Here is a 26,241-nt window from a genome sequence, read left to right as displayed (position 1 = left end):
TTTACTTGCCGCATTATTATTTTACGATACACTATTTTGAGAATTTTACTTTAAATGATTTTTTTAAGTATTATGTTTTATATATAATGTTGATCAATTATAATAAAATTAACATGAAGAATTTGATATGCGCTGAATAGTCTGAGTCCAAATTACAACAAAATCGTTTTAAAATAAGGAGGGAGCTATATTTATTTGAATACGTGTTGCGTAAGAAAAGTCTCCAAGTGTATAAGAGTAACCCCTCACAGCATTGCATTGCGACTCAAATATAACAATTACAAAAGGGAATTAAAACGCATTTAATGTAATTACCATTTGGTTACTCAATGGTATGAAGGAGACCATAGCAACAGAGTTACAACTTTTTTAGGCACGATGATATGAAATTACGAACAAGTGTCAACTATATTCCTTCTCTTTTACAAACAGATTTAAGAATATAGCAACATATAGTTAATATATCATATCATCATCGTGCAAATACAGGAAGAAGCAGCAATATTGGGTGTAAAAGATCCATATTACATAGCTTGGTTGTTTATGTGACTGCTAAACAATAAATCAAACGAGAAACGCCTGTAAGAGAGATATATTATAAAGTTGAACGATATAACCCCGAAGTACAATGTAATGTTTTTGTCAGGTCAATCAATTTTAAGTTGTAAAATCAAAAATGTTCCAACGGGTGCCACTTATAACCATTGATATAGTAGTTACTAGTCTCGTAACTTTTATAAATTTAATTGACTGTTTACAAATTCTTCGAGTTTGGTCTCATGGAAACTTCCGGTGTGGCTTGTTCTAAATCAAACCCAGTGTTCAGACCCTCCTCCATTACTGCCCTGCATAATACATTGAATTAGCCCTTGCACGTGTTCGTCCACCTGGGTGCGTAGTCTGTTCAGCACACTGCTGACACTCCACAATGACGTGAAGTGTTAATTTGAACGGATGTGACATATTGTCATGTATAGAGGATGCAGATTCAGAGGAGTCATATAACAACGGTCCAACGCGACATGAAAGTGTTCAAGAATATATTAACATGCGTATTAACGCTGAGGCACCCAGTCCTGTGTGTTGCTCTCCATGGTCTGAATATCAAGAGCCTGAGTCTATGTCTTGACTATAGAGCTACGAGCGTGATTGTAGAGTCGATTACGCAATCACTATCATCGCTCAAAGAGCTGGAAACGCTTAGTTTTGAAGTCAATGATTACCTTACCGATCATATGTGGTTCCAGACTTTCAATGGTCTGAATATAAAGAGCATTAGACCGACTGACATATTTGGAGGTTGGTACATGAATCACGCAGAGTCGTCGTCGCGGTCTCTGCCATCGCTCACACATCTAGAAACGCTTTGTATTGCAATGAATGATGAAACTCCCGGTCTGTGGAATGCTCTCCATGGTTTGAATATCAGAGCCTAAGTCTGAGTGCTAAGTTTGGAGTTTTAAACGTGGATCGTGTAGAGTCGATGTCGCAGTCACTATAATCGCCCACACATCCCGAAACGCTTAGCATTGGCGTGATTGAAACAGTCTCGGTCTGTGGAATGCTCTCTATGGTATGAATATCAAGAGCCTGAGTTTGAGTGCTAAGTTTGGAGTTTTAAACGTGGATCATGTAGAGTCGATGTCGCAGTCACTATCATCGCTCACACATCTCGAAACGCTTAGTATTGTTGTGAATAAAAACAAGCCCGGTCTGTGGGAGGCTCTCCATCGACTGAATATCAAGAGCCTGAGTCTTTGTGATTATTGTGGATATTTGAATGTGAATCAGTTTAGTATAAATATATGTCGCAGTCACTATCATCGCTCACACATCTGGAAACGCTTTCAATATACTTTGAACAACTATATCGACATACAGCTACCTCAATCATTTAAGTATTTAAATATCTACTGTAGGACATTTCTTCCATCCGAATTACGCAAACTTGTGAACACACTATCTGCATGTATCCAGACAGTTGATAGTAAGTTGGAATTCGGTTGTGCCTCTTTCGACGTTTTCCCTTTTAAACGAATCACACTTGAGGAATACATAGCCACTAAACAGGAACTGGATACGCTGAAGAATGTTGCAGTGAAACGATTCCGAATATTAGACCGGAAGCGTAACAATAATATTTTTTATTATGATGCCGTATCTGCTTGGTCTTATCGTGGCATTGGTGGTGTCCAAGACGATAATGAGGATGATGATAACGTTGAAAAGAAAGCATATGAAAGATTCGTTCGCGCAATAAGTAATGAAATCATTAATCGAATTTCAATGCGACTCATGAATCGTCAATAAATGCGACTACAACACCTGATAATAATGAGTAAAAATGTATTTATAATGTCTCGAACATTTTAAATAAGAATGATATATCTCTCTTGGATATCATACATAGACAGTAGGCATTGTCAAACATTAATTTTACAAGTATAAATAATCTTAACATTTTGTGACGTTTTATGAATTCTAACACGCCACGATTTTCATTTCATAGCCAATACAGAATATCATCTACTGGTTTTTCTGCAATATTTATGTAATAAGCAAATTATATGTTGCGTTGTTTCTAGTTCGCGTTAAAGCACATATATATATGTACATCTTGTGAACATATTCCAGAACTGCTTTTAAAAAAAGTTGCTATACCAATGACTATTGCAGAATATCCAATACATTTGATCCCTTATTGGCTAAAGAATTCAAACCGCGTGTCGTCTTAGAATAAATCATATAATAATATATGTTAAGATGCTTCTCACAGACGGTGCGTGTCATGTTGATTTTAAGGTTTGTAATTACAGATAACAGTAACCAGATTATTTTGTAAATATAAATTAATCTTTTATAGGCAAAAACAAAAAATTGCATACCTTAAGTTTTCATTTAGTTTCAGATTATTTTCAGGTACTCAAACAAGTCTATAATAGTATATAATTCTATATTGTATTCTTGACTAGAATGCCTATCTATATTTTTGTTACGCATGTCTTATCTTTATGAACACATGTTTTGGCTGTGACTCTGAGCCAAATATCAGGTTTGGACTCCTTACAACCTGGTTTGCATAATAATGTTTGAACTCCTAGCAACCAGGTTTGGATTATAATGTTTGGACCCCTTAAAACCTGGTTTAAATTATAAGGTTTGCATTCATAACAATCGGGTTTGCGTTATAAGATGTGGACTCCTTACAACATTGTGTGCATTCAACGTTCAAAGGCTGTGACCCTAAATATATTTATGTGTGTTTTTGTTGTGTTTTTGTGTATTTTGTCTATTACATTCGTACACTTGTGTTTTGCCGATAAATTTGAAATAAAGCAGCCATTTACTTTCAACTGAAAAACTCAATTATTGTGTGGTTTTGTGCTGTGTAGAGAAGTCGGAATACACGTAGGTAATTCAAACTGTCACCTTATTCCAGTATCGCATTCGTTATTGGTGACTTCCGATTCAATACCAACGTTGTTTATTCCGTGGTAAAACGAACAGCCTACATCTGAGAATTTCTGTTTATGAATGTAAACGGTGATTTGTTTATATTATTTGCTGGATATAGATGACATCATTATTAAATTGTATTGTATATTACACTTGTTAAAATATGTTAACCGTAAATTAACTACAATATAACGCGCATACGATAAAACGCATTCAATATAGATTAAGATTAAACACACATATATATGAAAAAAAAAACATTAACATGTTGTCATACATTGTAGGAAACGTATGAGCATATATTTATTAAGTTTCACATAGTTTTGTAAGAACAAATATTTAAACGAGTGAGAGTTCTATATATCTGGGTTTTATTTAAAGAACAATCATTCATAATTTAATAATTAGTCTGTAAATGTTCAAAAAAATATTTGTGTGTTATTTTACAACAAATTAAAGCATATAAAAATTGTTTGTAAACATAAGTCTGATTAATCATGTTATCGTTATTTTAACGGCGCTTGGTTATTTCTTTTTATGTTTGTTTGTTGCCTTTTTGTTTTATATGATCATATGTAAATTAATATGGATTTCTGCATTTTGCATTAAATGACACTGTGATGTAAATCTTTCAAATATGTGAACCTTAACGAATAAATTATTATCTTCACAATCAAAACATCTGTGCCTTACTCAAATACCGGAAATTTTTGAATGGACGTTTACTATCTTCATATCTTAATGTTACAAATAATTTAAATTGTTTTTGCATATAATATACATTAAATACAATAATATTACTTTCAAAAAGATAAAAATCACATACAACGAAACAAGTTACAATTGTTTATCCCATATTTCTATAGAGAAGTAAACGATGCAGACGATGTCAAAAACAACGTTATTACAGACTATATAAAGTAGCAATAAACACAGTAGAAACACGTATATGACATGAAAAAAAAGTAAGCGCAGAAGTAACACACCTTTCACGTCGCACTTTTTTGTTCAATTTGTGTTGTTCAATTTAGATTATTTGAAGAATAATAAAAACAGTGTAAGTTGTTTTCGCATGTTTATTTACAGAAGTAAAATATGCAGAGGATATAGAAGAAAACGCATGCGATATGAAAAAAGATGGACACAATCAAGCGCAAAGAAATTATCCAGCGCCGTAAAATAAAAATAAATAACTAATTTTGTGTGTAATGTTTTTTTATAATAATTGTGGATTATTGCGCAACAAGTATTATAATTATTTAATCACAGTATAAGATAATTGTTATTCATTTTCGAATTTCGCTTCTTAAATGTCCGACTTTCTGTGATATTGCTGATATTTTAATCACGGTCACCATATGAGACTTGATCTGGGAAAACTGGGCTTAATGCATCTGCGTAGTGTCGTCCAAGATTAGTTAATCAGGGAGATACTTTCTACATAAACGGATCATAGGTTAGAAGAGACTTCGGTTAAACAAAACATTCAATAGAAGCAGAAAGTGCTGTCTCTGATAAGCCTGTGCGGACTGCATTGATTAATATGTGATGACACGTAACGCCTATGCATTAAGCCTAGTTTTCCCAGAACGAGGTTCTTATATGAAGAACAGCGGTGCTATTTTAATCACTAATTACTTCTTCCATAGGCGGTCAGTCTTAAATAATGATGGTTCTATTTAAAAAATTGTTATTTCATATTATAATGAATGAATAAACATCACTTTTGACCGGAAACAAACCCTATCGTTACCTTTTTATTAACTGCCTTTTCAACTTTCATTTAATTATTGGTAAAGGGTTACATCTCTGTGTAAAAAACACTACAAAAGTTAATGCATCGATATTTTTTACTGCTATCCTATCAATGCAGGATTTTTTGATACGGCGAATATTCGTTTGTAAATAACTATTCCCCTGTTAATCACAGAAAAGCGTTAAAAATAAACAACTGAAACGCTATTGTTTATGGATTGACATCAAATTATACGTGCATCATAATAGTATTGTATTTTATCGCTCAATATCTACCGCCAACGTTGTATCAATGGAATAATTCATAACACAACAATGGTTCGGCTATGGAAAAAGCTACTGTCTCATTCATTGAAAAGTGTCGTGTCCTAGTTCATCTTTAAATAATGCTTCAAAAGAACTTGATTACAGTTTGTTTAAATGACGATTTTTGAAATAATTGTTTTATATATTCGAAACAAATGTATGCATTATCTTGAAACAAGCGAAATGACGCTCTCGACTTAAAACAATGTCTCAAATATAAATTCATTAACGGACAATGATCATTCGAAATTGGTAAAATAATAAAGCATTTAGAACGCTTTTCCTCGATAACTACGTCAACTAGTATTACTAAAGCGGTTCTGTTATGACACCCGTCATGAAAGGTGGCGAGGCGCAGCGGTAGCGCGTTGGCTTTGGCTTTAAGAGGTATCGGGTTCGAAACACGAGGATGACAATATGTTTATGTCAACTTTGTTTTTTTCTTGGTTTAACAATTTGGTAAACTTATAGATATTTGAGTTAACATATTAAACGGAATTTTCCAAAACAAAAAAACGAAAATCTGTGAACAAGTCCTTTTAAGCTTTTATTAGTACGCACAACTCAAAGCGACCTGTAATGTGGACCCGGAGTGCGTTCTAGCTCTGTTACTTGATTAACTATTTGACTCACGAAAGTTGATGCAATTTTGAATTCGTACAGCAATGTCCAGCTTTTGCTGTTTGTTACTGATACACATTTTTTATTTTAGTGTGGTCTTATTTGTGGTGTGTGTTTTAGAGAGGGGATGCGCCTGAATACCAGCAGGAAAGCCAACGTGACCGGTATATTGACCACCAATCAAACTCACTTTTTTCCGGGAAGAGTGGTTGAACCCGGGTCGCATAGGTCAGAAGCGCGTGAAACAACCACTGGGCTAACCTAAAAGCATGTTGAAATTGGCTGACAGTGTGTTCATGTTGACGTATATAAGGCCTTTTTCGAGCTATAGGCTACATTATGTGTGGACCCGGGTAGTGACCCAGCATTCCTACACAATTAGCTTACTAGACGCACGACGACTTGACGAATTTTGAATGATAACTTAAATTCCCATCTATTTCGTTGTTATTGAAATATTGTGCACTGATTAACGTGGTCTTGTGTTGTTGGGGGAAACCGGAGTACTCAGAGGAAACTCCACCTGTCCGGTATGGTGACCATTAACCAAATTCACATGCTTACCGGAACGGGTCGCCTAGATAAGAAGCGATTGACCTATCCACTGCGCTAAGGCTACTACCCACGAGATTCCAAAGCCGGTATAGAAAATTGGGCAGAACAAGATTACACGGGTTCGAACCCTAATGTCGGCGTTAGTTTTTGTTCGAAATGTAAGAAAACTTTGCAAGTATACGCAACTTACTTGAACTGTTCGTCTGTTGAGACGTCTTTAATAATGCTTTTTTATTTTGTTAAATGCGTTTTTGTAATACTGTTTGATAATAGTAAAGGCTTCGAATTGAATCCTCTAATTAAATCATTATTTTGATGATATGTTAAACACAATAGAACTACAAAACATTGAATTAATTGTCATTGATTTTATGAGATACATATCGCACCTACGTTTTCAAATAAACCACAACCTCTGCATTACTGTGGTCACAAAGCTGAGATAGTATTAGTATTGTCATGTGTACTGTACTTGTATGAATAGAACCTCTGAATGGGAAACAAATATGTCTCATGCCCAATGGAGATACAAATTAGATTATGCTCATTAACAATAAATACTTGATCATTTATAACGTTATTAATTACAAATTCAATCAAAGTGTTGAAACAGTTCTTAAAATAAAATCTAACAAAACTAGGTTTGTCACCACTCAAGAGCTTGGACTTCAATTGCAAGGTTTAAATTTTTTAAACTTGGCAGTTCATTAGTGTTAAAGCATCGGAAAGGTAAACAAAAGGTAGTACATGTACATTATTCTATTAGAATAAGACATTTAAACATTATGAAAAACATTTTTGTAAAATAATTACACATTTAAACAATTGGCAGTACCTTATTACACTACGAATTAGATGTTTAAACAATTGGTAGTTTCTTTAGATGAAATAATAAAAAAGCAGTACATTATGGAAAGAAAAAAAACAACATTTAAACAATAGACAGTTAATTATTGCAAAAAAAACTTAAACAAGAGGGCCATAAGCTATGGCGCTCACCTCAGACCCAAAAAACTGAATTTTTCTGACAAGGTGGAACCAAAATAATGAACATACTTTAAGAAACAAAAATACAATGTATCTTATTCCTAGGCCTTTTTTTAACTCGTCTGTGATATCTTTTAAACAAATGTTTTAACTAAGGTTCATGAACATTGAAAAAACAATGTGCCCACTAGAGTATACACATCATTTTTCATATTTGACCTAATTGCCTATTCCTTTAGCCCTCATGACCCATTTTAAAACTCAATGTCATTGGGGCAAGTGTTCTGCCCAGGCTTCATGATCTGGTCGTAGAGCGTTAAAAAGGTTTTAATATAGCCATAAAATTAAAACTGCCCCGCCTCTTTGTGATCATGTTTTTTAAGAAACCGAAACTAGTTTTAATCCACAGCCAAAATAGTATTATAAAAAATGATCTGACCAAGTTGCGTGAAGATTAAATGTGACTTCTATAGTGTTAACAAGGTTTTACGATAGCCTTTTACGGAAAACTGACCTGCCCCCCTAGTGGTCATGTCTTTTAATGGACCGGAAACATTTTCAAAGTCGGACACGATATCATCAGAAAAATTCTGACCTTAATGGAGATTGGACCATACATGTGACTTAACAAGGTTTCACTATACTAGTGTTGCATTTTTTTACCTAGATTACTTTTGCCATTAAATTATGAGTAATGCATGTTAAGATAAGTAGAAGATAAGTGATTATTTATGTTATCTAATGGCTGATCTCACACACATCTGAAACACACATTGGATGCATTGGGTCATTAGAATTGTGTTCGAAGTTTCCAGCGCAGCACCGTAATGACACCGTAATGTGCAGCCAGCGTTCATGTGAAAAGCCGAAGTACCCGCTGGAAACTCCACTTATCCCAACCACCAACCAACCTCACATGCGCCGTGAGCGGGGATTGAACCCGGATCGCTCAGATGAAACACGCGTGTACAAAACACCGCGCTATTCAGTAAGCACAAACTGGCTGATAAATGTATTTTGAAGTTTATGAGATCATTGCGCGTCTGACGCTGCAGTACCTTTTTTCATAAACAAAAAACAACAATACATATTTATTTGCTTATTTATTAACGAATACCATTATTTCGTTTCCGTGTCTTTGTTTACGTGATGTATTGTTTTCTTGAAAACACAACTTGTGGGCGAAAAGAAGCCTCGATGGTTCTTTGAAATAATACATTTCACAATACAAATGTATTAATCTTTGTAAAAAAAAACAACAATAATCTAAACTGTGTTTGACATAATGTCATAGTCATACAGATTTACTTGTAATACTTGAAATTTATATTTAACGTTGAGCATTGGTGTTTTCAACGAATTTGCTTGTCATCGTTTTAAAAACACCTTGTATACGAGAACACGTTAGAAACAGATAATATCGTTCAAATGAGGTTTATAGTCGATTAATCTCAAATTGGTGTTATAAAATACAATACAATTTCGTTATGATGCACGTTTGAATATTCATTCCCTCATATTACAAGTAGTGTAGCCGGCCTATTGAGGGATTTTGGATGTATATGAAACGATCATTAACAATATATAATTTAGAAAGCATCGGTTATTTGAACCATGCGTTGCGGTTCAATATAAAGTCGGTCCAAATGAAAGCGTGTTTTGAAGTCTATCTTTTTACGGGACGAAGAAAAGTCGGCCGTTTTTTCGATGCCTTATATGAACAAATAACACTGAGTAATTTGTTTTCATATCATCACCTGTGTTTTCAAATAGTGGCAATCGACATTAAGTGCAAAATGAAAACCACCGAAAAAATGACAAGTCTTTGGTGTGTGTGTGTGTGGGTTGAAGGGGATCGTATTTATACTATGCAACACATTTTAACTATGTTTGATGCATTACAATTACAGTAGTTATTATGTTGAATGCCCAAAAAATTGTTGCGATTATATGTCTTGATATTAACATGTTTGAAGCTTAAACATATTTGTCAAACATTGTATTTAACTTTGTTACACCTTGAACTTCGTGGTTGATGCTTCAGATATTAATGGAAATATACCGTTGATAACTTTATACATATGTACAGTCGGAGTTCTAAATATTTAGGATTTTCTGAATGCACATACCAGTGTATAAGACAAATACTAGTATACCATTGAAAGAGATAAATATACCACAACATGAGACAATTATAAGAGGCTCATATACAATTGTATGACGCAATTATACCACTGAAGGAGACTAAATACCATTGCATGAGACAAATATGAAATTGTAGGAGACAAATATAACATTTTAAGAAACACATATACTATGTGTTAAGAAACACAAATACTATATTTGTAGACACATATACCACTGTAGCAGACAACTATAACATTTTGATAGGCAAATATTCAATTGTCGGAGGCAAATAAATCATTCTAGTTGATAAATATACCATTGTAGGAGACTCAGTTTAGGCGCAAAGTGTCGTCCCTGAATAGCCTGTGCGGACTGCTAATCTGGAACGATACTTCACGCACGTGCAGGGTTTCCTAGAGCGCGGCTCATGTCTCCTCGCCAGCTAATTGAATTTATAGAAAGGAATACAAACTGTAATGTTCACTTACTAATAACTTCAATTGGTATTTTATTCATTTTATTTCAATCTCAGCTAGACGTTTTAGTAAAGTAAATGCTTCGCTGTGTTAAATGGTACGTTTGAATTTACAGGCACACAAAATAGTTATCAGTAGGTATTTACTTGTCAAATAGAAGTCAACTTAGAAATTACTGACGCAAACTGTTTAATCAAATGATAGTACTTAATCGGTAATTCGCCATAAAATCATGATTCATCATATGAACAAATAAAGGGATTATGTATAAGTTGTTTTAACAGGTGTAAAATTGAACAAGGTACTTTGAAGAATGTCGACATGCACGCTTGAAAATCTTCCATGGGCAAAGAACGAACCAAAAACGTTTGCGTTCAGTTACGTAATCAGCCAGTTAAAACAACAACTCAAAAGTCAGTTTAAACTCAACTTGGATATAAAACATTTAAGAGTCGTTTGAGCATCTCTACATGTTCGCAATAAATATATGGTAAAGGATTCTGCATTAAATTAACATAAACTCACGTGATTCGAATTGTACGGGTGCTTGGTATTAAAACGTTTTATTGCTTTGCTGCACTTTGTTTTCAAAATGGTAGTGTTTTTTTTCTTCACTTTGAAATTAAACAAACTGAAGACGCGCACAATAACTTATAAAAATGTATCGTATTAGTTGTATTGCACTTTTGCTGAGCTATGCTTTTTTGTATGTTGTCACAGTATGCCGAAAACCGCGCATCATTTATGGAAACTCATACAGAACAAGCTGAATTAAGCGAGTATGCACGATTTGTATATGCGTTAAATATGTTACAATTACACAAAATAGGCAAGAAAAAATATACATTGAAGACGAAATGCAGCAAAGACAAATATACGCACCGAGCAGATTGAGACGAAGATATTTCGTACATATGTTCCTACAATAACCGAAGCATTTGTATTTTATTAGGATCGGAGTTAGTGTTCATGTGTCGCGTATGAATAGATATCGTTGCAGGAAAGTAAAATGATCCGTTAAACTAAATCTAGATTCACATCGTACATGCATGATATACAAGCTGTCAAATTTGCCTGTACATACATTTTCGATTTCAGAATTTAATATATGGCTTATTTCGCATTTTTCGACACATGTTCTTCTGTACTTTTATTTTAATTTATATTGAAATATATGTTAAATAAGTTTTTTTACACATTTTATATACATTCATAAATATTTAATAAAATCGTGCATACTCGCTTTAAATACAGTTAGCAACTGTTACTGCAATTGAGATTGGTTAAATACAATTGCCATCGTATAATTCACATCGGTTGTTTAAAAATTAAATTGTGAAATCGTTGTCCCGATAGGTGATATTAAATAATGCACAATTTAACAATCATTCCCTTGTGTTAAAGCGTTTTGTTCGCTTTCGCATTGCTCATTTTTTTGGGATTATATGTAAACACAGGCAAAAAACTTATGAGTACAAGGTATAAACTATATTGATATACAAGTATTATTTTTGTTTTTACTATGCGGTAGAATGAAACAATTGGTGAACTTTTTTTATTTATTCTAGTTTTAAATACATTTATTATAATAAACATAAACAACGTTTACTGGGTGCGTAACGTAAGCTAATTTACTGTAGACGTGGATTAGTGTTGTTCTTTATATTGACCATTATTTTGTCTGTTTACTTGGATTATGTTATTATAGATGCATTATTTGGAAGCACAATAGACAAATTTCTGTTTTTAAAGTGAAGCAGTGTAGCCGGAATTATTTTGTTTTTGCGATATGATTTGTAGAAACGTGTGTACTGCAATATAAATTATACAACTTAATAAACTGATATATATATATATGGAGAACAAGTAATTTAAGCAAATGAAAGCATTGTGTAGTACACAAAACCTAACACAAAACATCAATGTGTTACTTACAGTTCCAATAACTTTGTATGCAGATGACACACTTCATTTTGGTTCATAGTTGCGACCTTGAAACGTAAGAGAATAACATCATACAATGCACAAATGAGGTCCTGGTTTGAGGCCAGTACGCTTTATGTTAGGTCGAACATAGACATTCTATGCAGGTCTTTTGGCAATTAGCTAAAAGGGGAGGTTACCCACACAGAAGCCGCTTTCCCCGAAGAAAGCAGGTATCAGGCTGCATGAGCATCCATTGTTTTCATTCTTTATAAAGTACCTGTAAAAGGTACGTTTCAAATAATAAAAAAATGACACTGTTTCTATTTAGATGTGAAATTCCCAAAAGGAAGGAAAGTGGCGTCAATTGTGTTTAAAAAAAACGCATTATCTACAAGTAAACAAATAAAAGGAGCGCTGAAACTGACCTTTTCAGCAAAAAGGCACGAACAATATATTGAGACAAATATGTGCAATTCAGTACTAATATTATAATAAGAGCACATTATTCCCAATCTGACGATTTCATGGAACAATTGTACCCATGTTCAAATTGTTTGCACTAATTTTTCCTTTTTGACATGCGACGATACTTTTCAAAATATTTGGCAAACAATTCACTTTCATTGCACCTAATATCAAATTTCCATGACAAGAATAAACCCGAATGTGACATGCATAGACACAATGTAAAACCTTGGAAATGATCAAATCGAAAGTCACAATTTTACTCTGCCGTTCCGGACCTAAATATTCTAAACAGTCAATGCCCACGTAGCGTTTACAAGAAGTAAGCGCAATTGCTGTATTGCCCAGTTGCCCGAACACAGATCGCTAAATTGTGCAAGTGTTGGTTGTTGCTTGTTGCACGGGACGTTTGCTGCCGACCAAGCATCTTTATATAGAAGAGCGTCTGTAACATGGCTTCTTTACACTATCGTCTGTGTATCCATCCGTAATTACTGAGCCCAAAATGACCAATCGAGCTGTACTGTAGTCATATGTGATCTGGCATTGAGATAAAAGGGATTCACACTTAAACTTAACGGAAACACGAATGCTATTAAGATAACGTTGGAAACTATAGTACAATACGAGCATGGTATATATACTTTACTTGGCTCGATTGGTCATTGTTAAAAGTACCCCTGCCACTAAAGGTATACTTAAACGTAGCCACGTTCCTTAAAGCGTATTTTCCATAATAATCAAATATCGATGTTATAGTGAAACTAAGTGTTTCCCGTTGTGTTAAATACAGAATGCATTCTGTAAGGTTGTATCATTTCTTGGTAACACGTACATTTCATTCGGGTGCCGAATATGTGTACCGCTTATTGGCGCTGCTCACTTTCAGGCGTTAATACTTATTGCAAGTTGATTCAAAGTAAACATTAGGGTAAATATCTCGATTGTGTTTGCATGTACAACTACATTATAATCGTTTGCCTTTGTTTGTCTTTATTCGAATAAAGCGGCATAATGCAGTGTCCGTCAGAGCGAATGTGTTAGTGCCAATATGCCCGTCCGAAAATTCCTTTCTTAAATTTATTTTTATTTGATTTTTTTAAAGCCTGGGGACACCTGCCGTGCGAATAAATCCGGGATGCAATGTATTGATGCTCTCAATCGAGCAATTAATTGAGCCTGGACTGCTTCAAGCCCTTGTATTCTTCTTGAGACCCCATACTATGGCTTGACGGGTCAACACAATCGTCCGTCAAGTCGGAGGTTCCTCCAAAATAGAATGTCGGTACTGTTCAGTTATACGGAGTGTTATAAGTTTACACACACACAGAGCTCCAGATATTTTTTTCAGCCGAGGGGTATTTCACTCATGAAATGTTTAATTGATGAGTGAAAATCAAAATTCGATAATTTTAAGGAGTATTTATGTTCAAAGGATCAGAATTAATAATAAATTACACATGTAATGTTAACTAACTATAACAAGCAGTCTTGTACACAATAAAGCAATCACTTTTTTTGTATTTTATAGTGTTTTTTTATTTTTTTTCCCTCGGCTTATAAGCAGCCATTAATCTCTTTTTCCGTCTTGATTTGGCAAGCCATTGTTTAGCACACACTGTACAGCCACGATCAAAATCGTCTAAACTTGTTTATTATATGTGTATTTTGGCGCCATTTCAACAGTGCTTGAATGTAAAGGTTTTCCATAGTGCCACACAAGAGATGAACTGAAAGCATAAATTATATGCTTGAAGTTGGGCGATTCGAGTTTTATCGAATGTGATGTCAAATGTTTTCACCATAAGCGTTTATCGATTCTTAACAATGCAGCGGGGAGCTCGTTGTGTCAACATCGGCCTTTATCGTGGGCCAACATTAAATGATACCGTTCTGACTGAGGAGTAAATTATGTCGGGAACCACATTTTATACATAGATGGTGATGTCACTACGTTTTTACCTGTGTGTCATCTTTACATGAATTTATAGCATTTTTAAACGGCTAATACGAATTGAAATTGCACACGATGCGTAATCCGAATTTAGTCAGGAGTTTTTTTACTCAACAAAATTTAAAGTCATGCGTATTTTCTTTTTTGTCATGCGTATTTTACGCAAATACGCATCTTATCTGGCCCTCTGCACACACACAACATTAAACTGCATTTAATTTCATGTTGCCAAAAGCGAATTGAGATGTCTGAAAAAACACAGTTTCACTTGTTGGTTCGTGTATTCTCATAATTTGGGATGTGACCTACGTTTTAAGTAGTTAACAAGAATCCGATCGTTTTCGGGAACCAATTTGAGACATAATGAATACCTCTGTTTTCGGACAAAGAGAGCACAAATACAAACAAATAACAAACGCCAACCAATACATCAATCACACTGGCAAATAACCATGATTACAGCAGATCAATTACATGGCCATACTCGATAAAAATATGTAAGTATACAACTACCATGACACACAATCTTAATATGCTTCTTACGACAAATCGAAAATAAATGAAGGATAAAACATTATTAATGTATAATGTATAATCTGACATCATAAAACATCAAAAGTAAGGCCCTTATCATCCCCTCCCACACACACAATCACAAACACTGTAAGGAGATCTCGCGCGTCTTGTTGAAACGAAAGTAGGTTAAGGAGGTTGTTATGGTCTTGAATGTTGTTACTGGTTTTGCAGATTGCAGAATACAAAGTACCGCATATAACACCTATCTCCCTACCTAAAATATCAATACAACAGGCTAAAGGTAAACATTTTGCCAGTATGTTAACGTAACGTCTGCTTCCTACAGTTTATTTTTAATCGGGTTGCTCTACATTTGTTATTGATTGTCTATTTTTGCACAAACTTTGTTTCGAATACTTTTTTAATTAAAATTCAGTCGAACTCAAATAACTCCTGGTATATATATATATATATATATATATATATATATATATATATATATATATATATATATATATATATATATATATATATATATATATATATATACGTATATGTTTGTGTTCCAAACACATGGTTATACATCTGCACTTTGCTTAATTTTGAAATGTCGTCTGTTTGTCCTGTTTCTGTCAATTATTTTCATTTAATATGCGTCAATTGCGTTTTCTCTTCGTAATGCTGTAAGTGCGTTTTATGCGTTTGAATACATAAGGAGATCTTTGCTACGTTTATGTTTAAATTTATCTGTAAGATCAACGTGAAGTTTCATAGATAAATGTATATTATTGACAAAAGGTGCAGTGTACAAGAGCGATCATTATAGATACCATGATTGCATGGTTATTGTCATATGCTAATGGTCAATACTAAACTGCTCTCTCTCTGGCTGTATTGATTTCGACACATCCACGATTTGATTGAGTTGTCATGAGATCTTGGCTAAGTTTTGTTTAAATTTATCACTGAGATCAACATGAAGTTTCATAGATAAATGTATATTATTGGCAAAAGGTGCAGCGTACCAGAGCAATACGTATAGATAGCACGTATAGATAGCACGGCGGTCAGTGCTAACCTACTTAAACGTTTCCTAGTTCAGCAGGTTTACAGGTTTATAAATCGATCATGCTTAAAGCTATTAATTGACAGCTTCCGTTTTGAATCCAATGAAAGCGATAAATGGTTGTAATATTTGTTTCACAACGAATCCCTACAAACCCTATGTGTACCGTGTAGGACCACTCGGCTTTGAAGTCCACCGATTATACAAAGGATCTAGCCGAACCGTATATTTAGAGTATGTATTTTGATGTTCTGTGTAAGGTTTACTTGCTTAACGCAACGCTTGACTAAAAGTACACAAAACTGACACCAAGATTTTAGTTTCAATTAATATTATGAGTATATAGCAAACGCGAGCGTGTTATCTATAATGAACTATAAAATGACTTGTTAATTAACAATCGAGATGAAAATCGCATAAGTGAGAAACTTAGAAAACCAAGCATATACACGTTAACATGGTTCATTATTTATAATGATCTGCGTAACAGCGGTTGACGACGCCTCTAAAGCCTTGTATGGAGTCCTAAGAGTAATAAAAACGGCTCGGTCGGCTGGCATTTGAGACTCGGTAAGCGCGATGTAATCCTGGAGTATTTGCACAGGATCTATTTTTGCATTACTGCATCGCGGAATTTGAACTCCGAACCCTGAACGCGTGTTGTCATTTTTTATATCAAAAAAGTGATATTTGCATCCTGGTCCGAAAACAGTACCTGGTCGACAGAGAAAACTATCCTACATTCAACACCTTGATCATCAATATATCGCGCGTTTGGGGCAATATCAGAAGGCCTCAGCATCGCAGTAAGCGCTAAAAGTGTAACGGCCTTGAGCCGCTGTGATTTCAAGACAAGCGCGCAATTGTCTGACCAACTCATGAATAAATCATGAAAATTGCTTATTAATAATGGCATTGTCTTTGACCTCACCAAAGGTACAACTGTTCCCGATTTCACAAGCGCTACTGTTAGCCTTCTGATTTCATAATTTCTGTAACGTTCGGTAAACCTAAAGCGCGGTACACGTGACCGAGCGCGGATATTGCATTATTCAAAACTGAACACGGTCGTTTTCCGCCAAACTAGCAAGATACTCAGCAACCAAACTAACGTCTACGGGCGGAAATTTACAATTTCTTTCCCGACAGAATGAATGCAACTTATGCAATTAATCGACCAACCCCTAAGCTCGAGGTGGAATTTCAAGAAATTCTCCAGGTGAAAAGTGCCCATTTCCGGTTCCGGCAAGGTTCCGCTACTCCCATCGACCGACACACCCGCGGGTTGTTCGGGAGTTCTAACGACGGTGCTACGGACATTTTGACTAGGCGACTGTACCACGGTTGAGCTTACCATTTTGGCGAAATGACTGTTGCAGCTGCTTGAGCGCGTTGATCTTGAATTACATCCAAAACTCTGTGAAGCAGACAAAACGGCGCATTGTCAAAATTGTTCTCGTAATGCCAGATGGCCCGAGAAAGTGCGTCTACAGCTTCTGATATTGGTTCCCAATACCTGTTGTTGAAGCGCGGAATCTGCGCATTGTGACAATTCAAGAATCTGTCTATGGTGTGCGGACCCCATAGACGGTCGATGTACGCAAACAGTCGTGGATGAAGCATCTAATTGTGATTGTCGGGTTTTCTTGACCAGAAGTCGGCCTCATGATTCTCTACTCCTGCTATATAAGCGCACATGATCGAGACTCCAATCTCGATTGCCTCGGCCCAAATTGCTATAGCTATTTTTTACAGTGAAGGACTGGGTCCTCCCATGGAATTCATATAAACCATGACTGAAATATTGTCTGTAAGGATTTGTATGTTCTTCCTCTGTATCAAACTTGAAAAAGCTTTCAATGCCATTAATATGGCGAGCATTTCGCGTTCGACAGATATGAAACTCGGAGGTTCCAATCGCCGGATGAGATCCGTCCCTTGTACACTGCACACCAGCCGAGGTGACTCGCGTCATTTACAATTTGCCCCTGTACCGATTCGGAACATATTGAACGTTTGTTCCACTGATCAACGGATTCTAGCCACCATTCGAGCTCTTGAATCACTTCAAGTGACAAAACCACTCGACTCGACAAACTATCACACGATCCTAACAACTTATATGCGTGCCGAAGAAAAAGTTTCCCCGGTTGAACCACCCAAGCTACCGACACACTCTGCCCGCAAAAAATTTGAAAGTGACACTTTTCTGCTCAAGAGCTCTACGAATACTGCGCTTAAGTTTTGATACACGGGTCGCCTGAGCCTTAATTATAAATTGACCCTTGTCACTACGAACCGTGTAGCCAATATAATTGATCTTATTGAACGCAACAAGTGTAGATTTCTCAAAGTTAATGTTACAATTTATCTCCGTAAGGGTATTTATCAATTGATCAATGTGATCGGTGGCACAGGATCTCTCGACTGTAAATAGAAAATCGTCAACGTAAACTGTGATCCGCAGACCAATAGACCTAAGATATGTTACCACAGGCCTAACAATATTGCAAAAATAATACGGACTACAGCAAAGACCAAAAGGCAAAACTGACCAGCGGTAATAAACGCCTTTGTAACAGAACCCCAAATAATCTCTGTGTTCTTTTGCAATTGGCACATGAAAAAAGCCGTCCTTGATATCAGCTGTTACAAACTTATCATCAGCCTTCAAAAACTGAGCAGCGTCTCTGATATCCTCGTTTCTATAATGAGGCACTTTACACAATGAGTTTATACGTCTGAGGTCCGTAATAAGCCTAAACGAACTAGTACGCTTTGGAACACAATGTATGGGATTTACACAAACTGGTTTGACAGTACAATGTTCTACATAATCTAGTAATACTAAACGAGAAATCTCATTGTCGAAGAAAACAGATTATTTTCTATGAAATGGTCTGTTTGACAATCAAAACTGCAAGTGTCACTATTTACCTGAAATGGAATCCTTACACCATCCTTAATCCAAGTCTTAACAAAATCTGGCGCATTAATAGCGTTCCATGCGTGCAAATTATCACGTAAATTAAACTTACACATTAAACATATAAATCCGCAGTCACAACAAAAGGAACACTAATTTCCCGAATTAGTGTCCGCCGCGTAGCTATCTTCCCTTGGTTGTCGTCTCGGGAACTGTCTATTCGTAAAGGACTGGAACATGTCCTGCGACCTGCCGTGGAAAGCACCCCGCTGTCCGTGACCGTAACGTCCACGCGCGGATCCGGAAAAAGCCTCGTCTGTTCGTGTAACGGTTCTCTGGAGTCCTCCCGAGGGACGACCCGCTGCCGACAACGTTGCCGCTGCTCGAAGGGTTTCGAGCGAATCCTGGTCAAAACCAGACGTGTTTTTCTGCAGGGACCTGAATTTTTGGCTGTACTAGATTCAAACTGTCCCCCAACTAATAAAGCAGCAAACTCTTCTTGCAGGAACTTGATCTGCGCATGCTGAATCATGAACAAATCGTCCAACGTCTATTGATCAAGCACCGTCCCTTCTTCTGGTGAACACAAAAGATGTATGCCTGTCTCATAGTAACGACCACATTCACAACACGTTCATCAATATCTGGTTTACCCGTTTTATCCCCTGCCTACAATCATTTAATCTAACTTCAGCCGGAAGCTTCACCTTGCTTAGAGTATCCCTCATAGCATGAAAGTATCCTTGCATATCCGACTGTCCTAATCTAGCAGCGCCCGGTGTGTAGAGCGGAATGCTAGTTCCCACGTGGCCCGCATTGGGAGGCACATAAGCCCTCCAAAGTGCGCACTTCCGCGCTATGTCGACTTTCGAGCTTCCTATTGATCTCGTCTAATCGACAGTCCACACTTTCTATAAATCTACTGAGATGTACTTCTAAATTTGACATATTAAATGTTCCCACGTTTAAATCAAAGTACTGGCAGTACTGGTGTGACGATGCTTTTGAAGAGGATGGATATAAAACATCAATTTAAGTTTATCTATATCACCACAATTGTGTATGTTGATACGAACATTTGGGTATGATAAAAAATTTGGGTACGAAAATTTTGGGTACGAAAAAAAATTTGGTACGAAAATAATTTGCGTACGAAACATTTTTGGTACGAAAAAAAGTTTAGGGGTACGGGGAAGTAGTACCCGTGGGTAACTTGACCCGAAATAACCTTATACATGTATATGCTGAAATCTAACAATCGAACGAAATAACAAACATGGTATGTACACTTAGGTGGCTGTGTAATTTCTGTTAGAATATCGTATTCAATATGTAAATTTTAAATGATTTGCCCGCACTTGAGTTTGTTGCCTTGTTTGAGTCTATACGCGCCTAGGCTGCACCCAGTGTGTGTATTTGTGTTTTTCCAAGGTAATGAGTTACCTCCGCGCCGAGTCTGCATAATGTTGGGACCCGGAGTGTGTCCAGCACTCCTACCTAAAAAGATACGATTGACGACAGTTGGGACGAATTTTGAATGATAGCTGCAATTTCCAGCTATTTGATTTGTACTGAAACTTTTTAATTTTGTATATGGTCAAATGCTGCGGGGGGGGGGATGAGATTATCCGGAAAAAAACACCTGTCCGGAATGGTGACCACAAATGAGACACAATATAACATTGAGCCGGGAGCGGGAATCGAACCGGTGTCGTAAAGGTGAAAAAGCGAACGTCCTTACCAGTGCGCTAGCGGGACGGACAATTACGCAAAGACATGTTGTTTTATCTATATATATCATAGCAGTGCAGCGTTTACAATTTGCAGGTTCGAAATTGTTCGCATTCTTTAGTTTTGTGATCACGTAAAAAGTTAATTTTACATGTTTTTATTCGCAATTTATTTACTAAATCGAGAACAAATATCAAACAAAATAGAGAAAATATATAGTTGTTTCATTGGTCCATAAATATAAAATGGATGTAAAATTACTAATTTGAAATTAACGTTCTGATACACTTATTGAATCTGTTTCCCCAGGATATGCTTTTCTATTAATATTTACCTTCATCAACACGAACGACAACTCTGCTAGGAGAATGTTATCAATGAAAATCAACGAGCAATCTCCTACGCAGTGGCGAATGCCAAGGGTAGTAACTGAAAAATCGAGTTATCTCAATCGGACTGGCTCGGTCTTTTACATAGGTCGCTATTGTAAAGAAGTTTTTTACTGGTTATCATACCTTAGACGATGCTGTTCCAGCATCGTCAAAAACGGCTTCGACTCTGGAGTCAATAAGTCGAGAACGATATAATGACGTCATGAATTTCGTGACGTCATAGTTATGTCATTGATCATGTGACTGCTAACAGGATATCCAACAACAGCACAAATGCGTGATTTGCGTATTGCTGAAGGTTTGTGAGAAAACTAAGCAAGGGAGATATTTGATAACCTAGCAGTCCCAATAAATGTAACATATCACCAATTGGAACTATTATGTTATAGAAACATAAGCAGTCATACTGATGAGAAAGATTACAGAACAGCAATTTACTACAAGTAATCAATCTTGTTCGAAGTTTACTTCTCAGTGGTTGGTTATCCCAATGCAGTTCTATGCCACCTTAAGCTTTTGGTCAAAGTGCACAAACTAAAACGTTTTATAAGCGTTTCCTTTTTAAAATAAATAGAAATTAAAAATATGTTATTGAAATGCCTTACTAAGCATTGCGTTATAAATTTAAAAATGTGTGCTTAATATCCAATGAACCATATTGTAAAAAATATTTATATATTTATGTGCTCAACAATAGAGCGACTGAGATTATCTAAGATTTGAATCCTTCGGATCCTTACCATTGCCATTGGCATTCCATATTTTTCGGCTGCCGGGTAAACATCGCATTGTGTTGATGATTAAAGACTGGGTGTGCGCAGGTAGGATAGTTTTTACTAATTTTCCTAATTCTATTGACTTCTACTCGTTTCTTTATATAATCCACATTACCGGAGGCTTATTATAATGATTACAATTGTAGTTCGACTAATACATATACATTTGAACTTAAGTGTGCTTCCATTTGTGGTACACGTCGAGTTTTGTCTTGATTTATTGCTGGCGAATAACAATTATTATCCCACTTTTATTCAGACAGTTAACATTCACTTATCATTTTAAAACATATTTATGAACAATGCTATTTGATAAAATTAGACCAATTATTAACTGAAGGTGAAGTGTACAAGAACCATAATTATAAATACCATGATTGTATGGTTATTGTCATGAGCTCATGGTCAATACTGATCTACTCTCTGTGGCTGTATTTCTTTCGATATATCCACGATTTGAATCACCCATTTCCCTCTAAATATAATTAATAAACCAGAACAAGTAAAGTCTTATAAGCAGTTGTATTGACATGGTTGGGGGTATGCCTTATCCAGCAGTTTCAAGACTCTATAACTGTTATAACGATACAATGTATCTTATTTTTCTTGTGTTCTATTTATGTGAAGTTCTCTCATAAATACGCCCATTGTTTGTTGTCGAATAATCCACTGCCGGAAGGTCTTCTTTGTTTATATGTAATTTGGCAAGTGCCTTGCTAGAAAATTCAATAAACCATATTGTAAACAGTGTTTATATATATGTATTCAACACTTGAGTGGCTGACGTCAGATTTTATTTAAAATGTGAATCCATCGTCCCGTAATCAATAAGATCTCATATCACGTGACGTTCAGGTAAACTTGCTCTTATCATTGCTGTGTGCATTCAATATTTGTCGGCGGCCAGGTAAACATCGCATTGTGATCGCATATCACGTGACGTTCAGGTAAACTTGCTCTTATCATTGCTGTTTGCATTCAATATTTGTCGGCGGCCTGGTAAAGACAGCATTGTGTAGTTGATTAAGGACTGGGTGTGCGCAGGTAGGATTTTTTACTTAATCAAATCTTCACATTTCTACTCGTTTCTTAATAAAATCTTTATTCTTTAAGGCTAATTATAATGATCGGAAATTGTATTCCGACTAGGCCATATGCATTTGAACTAAATTGTCCATCCTTGTGTGAAACACTACGAGTTTGTGTCTTGATTTATTGCTAACGAATAAAGAAATAATTAATATCTCTGCGTAAAATGTTAGTTTGTTTATTAGCAGTTAACATGCACTTATCATGTTGACACATATTTATAAAAATACAATTTGATAAAATAAGAACACAGGGTGTCTATTAAATCATCATAGGTTTAAATTAGATTAGCACAATTTTAAATATATGTTTAAGGTGATAAAACCATGTTTAACTTAAAAACGCCGTGAATAATTAAGCAGCACCTAACAATAGCACAGAGGTAAGACGGTTTATAATGGAATGTATTGTTGAATAGGCGCAGTGAAAATTAAAAAAAAAACATGCTTTTCTATAGCAATTAAGAATTACCCTATACATTATCGATCAAACTTAATTTTACATCACATTTAAGACGCTCAAGTTTATATTCAATCAATCGAAAATACAGTTTATTATTCTTCGCTATCAATTTGTTTTACCATATACTATTCACGCTGAGAATTAAAATGCATGTATATCATGTCGATTAATCAGATACTATATAAATTTTATGCGGACATTGATGGGATTTTTGGTAGAGTTAAATGAACATTCGGATAAAGATAAGTGGCTTTAACAGAGGGGTTAATCACGTGACAGTGAAGATGGCGACGTCCGTGCCGAGGCAGGTATTTTTCGCCTTTGTATAGCCTTGATTACTTGAATTAATTTGTGAAATACCGCTCACTTTCCAGCCATATCAGCAAGTAAGTTACTAGCGTGTATTTCTTATTGTTAATCTCTCTATATCTCGACACCAGAAGTGATAATCAGCCCGCAGAGTGAATAATCGACCCGAAGGCGGTAGGCCTGAGTGCGATTATTCACTCCAGAGCCGATTATCACTTCTGTCCCTTAAGCAACGATGGTATTAACGTCTTTAATACTTAATCCGCGTAACCTGTAATATTGATTACAGAACCAGCTTTCTGTAGTTTTATTTGTATTCATTGAACACGCAATTAATGACGTATCTCATGTGACGTAATGTCTGGGACAAAACACAGTTTTAGCTAGACTCTCTAGATAGTAGGGACAACAATTCCGTCGTGGAGGATTTATATTTAACAAGTAACTATGTTTTAGCATCGAACGAATCCAAAACTTATTTCGGATTGTGTGTTTGTCATGCATTATTAGGAATCAATTTTGTGTAATTGCTCCGACAAATCATTCGATTTCGTAAATCGTGTTTTTTGGTGAAAGTGGTTAGCATTCGATACAATCGTTTAAAAAAAGTGTGATTTATAATCAATAAAAAATAACGGATGGAATAACAAAAAGGACGGAATAGCACATCGTTGTTATTTTATTTTTATAAACATCGGATTTAAGTTTTCGAGATAAGTGTTTCTTAAATTGTGCTGTTCGTCAGTTCGATGAATCATGTTAAAGCTCAAATAGAGGCATATATCTAATCTACAGAAGAGTTTCAGTTTCAATCGATAGTTGTATAATCCAAACAATGTGCTACGTGCCGTTAACATTATGTTCGATTCTTTCGTTGAGTTGATGAATTGATCACCGTTGGCTGAGACTGAATGTGGACGCCATTTTGATATTGCGTAACGCGTTTGCCGTAACGTCACCGGGCCGATTATCAACATTTTGCCGGCGGGCCAAACGTGATTATCACCTTGCTTTGACCGATAATGCATTCGAGTCACTTTTGTTACTATATATAGAAACATAAGTATTAAACACAAGTAATGAAGGTCGTCGCAATCTTTAATATCACATGATCACCCCGTCTGTTTAGAGAAAATGACGATTATAAGGACCATTCATCACTCTTTAGTATGTGCATAGATATGATTATTATACATCTTCATATTTTTTTGTTGTTTACAGCTATTTATTATTATATGATTTATTGTACTTGTAAACCACGTCCTCGGACAATCTTCATATTTAAATATTGCGAATTTAAGTACAACGCAGTCAACTTAAAGCTGGTATATACAAAGATCTTTCAAGAAACAAAGATTAGCGTTATCGGGTTTACACGGACATTCGACCGGCGATAAGATTTCTGTCACGCGCGAAAGTAGCGCGCGTCATCTTATCGTGATAATCTTATAGACACATGTGCAGAATTGTGGTGTCACATGCATACATTGGTTGTTGATCTATAATGGGGACATTGTCACCTTAAATGAGAATGCGTTTGCGCCACTTTCGCAGTTGTTTATTGTCTTTTCAATAACATTTATCAGTAATAAATGAAGGCAAAATCAATATATTGTTTCCTTTTGTATAGTTTAATCTTAAATTTATACTTTATTTGGAAAATGTAATACAAACAGATATCAGTTTTGGTAATGCATAGGACATCGCCGGAACAATTAAATATAAATTTATGTATTTTATTTTAGCAGTAAGTTTTTTATATTAATTTAAAAATAATACATTATTAAGAAACTTAAATAAAATGACAGTTTATAGCAATTGAAGAAATCAACTTTTCAATAAAAAAAATATGCCACGGCCTACAATACTTTAAAGTTTCTCCACTGAATATTGTCTGAACTAATTCTGATCAGTTAAAATCGCTCAATTTATTTTCGGCTAAAGCTTTATATATTACCTCAAAATAATCAAGCATGAATTAGAAATACATGCAGTAAAATTTAGGACAAAAACGGTTATATATTTTTCAATTACACATATGCATCGGCCTGAAATGTTTCAAAGATTCGCATATTAATATTTCCGAGATTATTCATATTAAAATCAAAACGTTAAAGAAGCCGTGTACATGTTTATATAACCTTCGTAAATGATACTTACATCAGAACATTTATAAAGAAAAAATACAATTGTAGGCAAAATTAATGCAGATATATTTTTTAAATAGTCTAACTCGGCCTGAAATCTCACGCATTGTTATCGAATACCTGTGGGTCTATTAAAGTTAAAAGCACACAGTTATGGACTATAGATTTTGGTATCAACTACTTATTCAGTATTTCCAAA

The 26,241-nt window shown here is 35.4% G+C and overlaps 2 protein-coding genes across 4 annotated transcripts in view; one reads left to right on the top strand and one right to left on the bottom strand.

The window, feature by feature from the left end:
* The window catches only part of LOC127858366 (zeta-crystallin-like), a 306,504-nt gene that overhangs the window by 65,014 nt on the left and 215,249 nt on the right, over window positions 1-26,241 (bottom strand). The window lies entirely within an intron of this gene.
* Window positions 22,923-26,241, top strand: part of LOC127858358 (uncharacterized) — a 37,082-nt gene continuing 33,763 nt past the window's right edge. For 2 of the 3 annotated variants that reach the window (XM_052395422.1, XM_052395424.1), the window contains exon 1: window positions 22,943-23,079. The gene's annotated coding sequence lies outside the window, so the exon portion shown is untranslated. Of the gene's footprint in view, window positions 23,080-26,241 lie in introns of all 3 variants that reach the window. The other variant, XM_052395421.1, reaches the window with a different exon arrangement.

This window comes from Dreissena polymorpha, chromosome 14 (assembly GCF_020536995.1).
Source record: "Dreissena polymorpha isolate Duluth1 chromosome 14, UMN_Dpol_1.0, whole genome shotgun sequence".
Taxonomy (NCBI): domain Eukaryota; kingdom Metazoa; phylum Mollusca; class Bivalvia; order Myida; family Dreissenidae; genus Dreissena; species Dreissena polymorpha.
The sequence above is the reverse complement of the archived record's forward strand: the minus strand, read 5'-3'. Positions and strand labels throughout refer to the sequence as shown.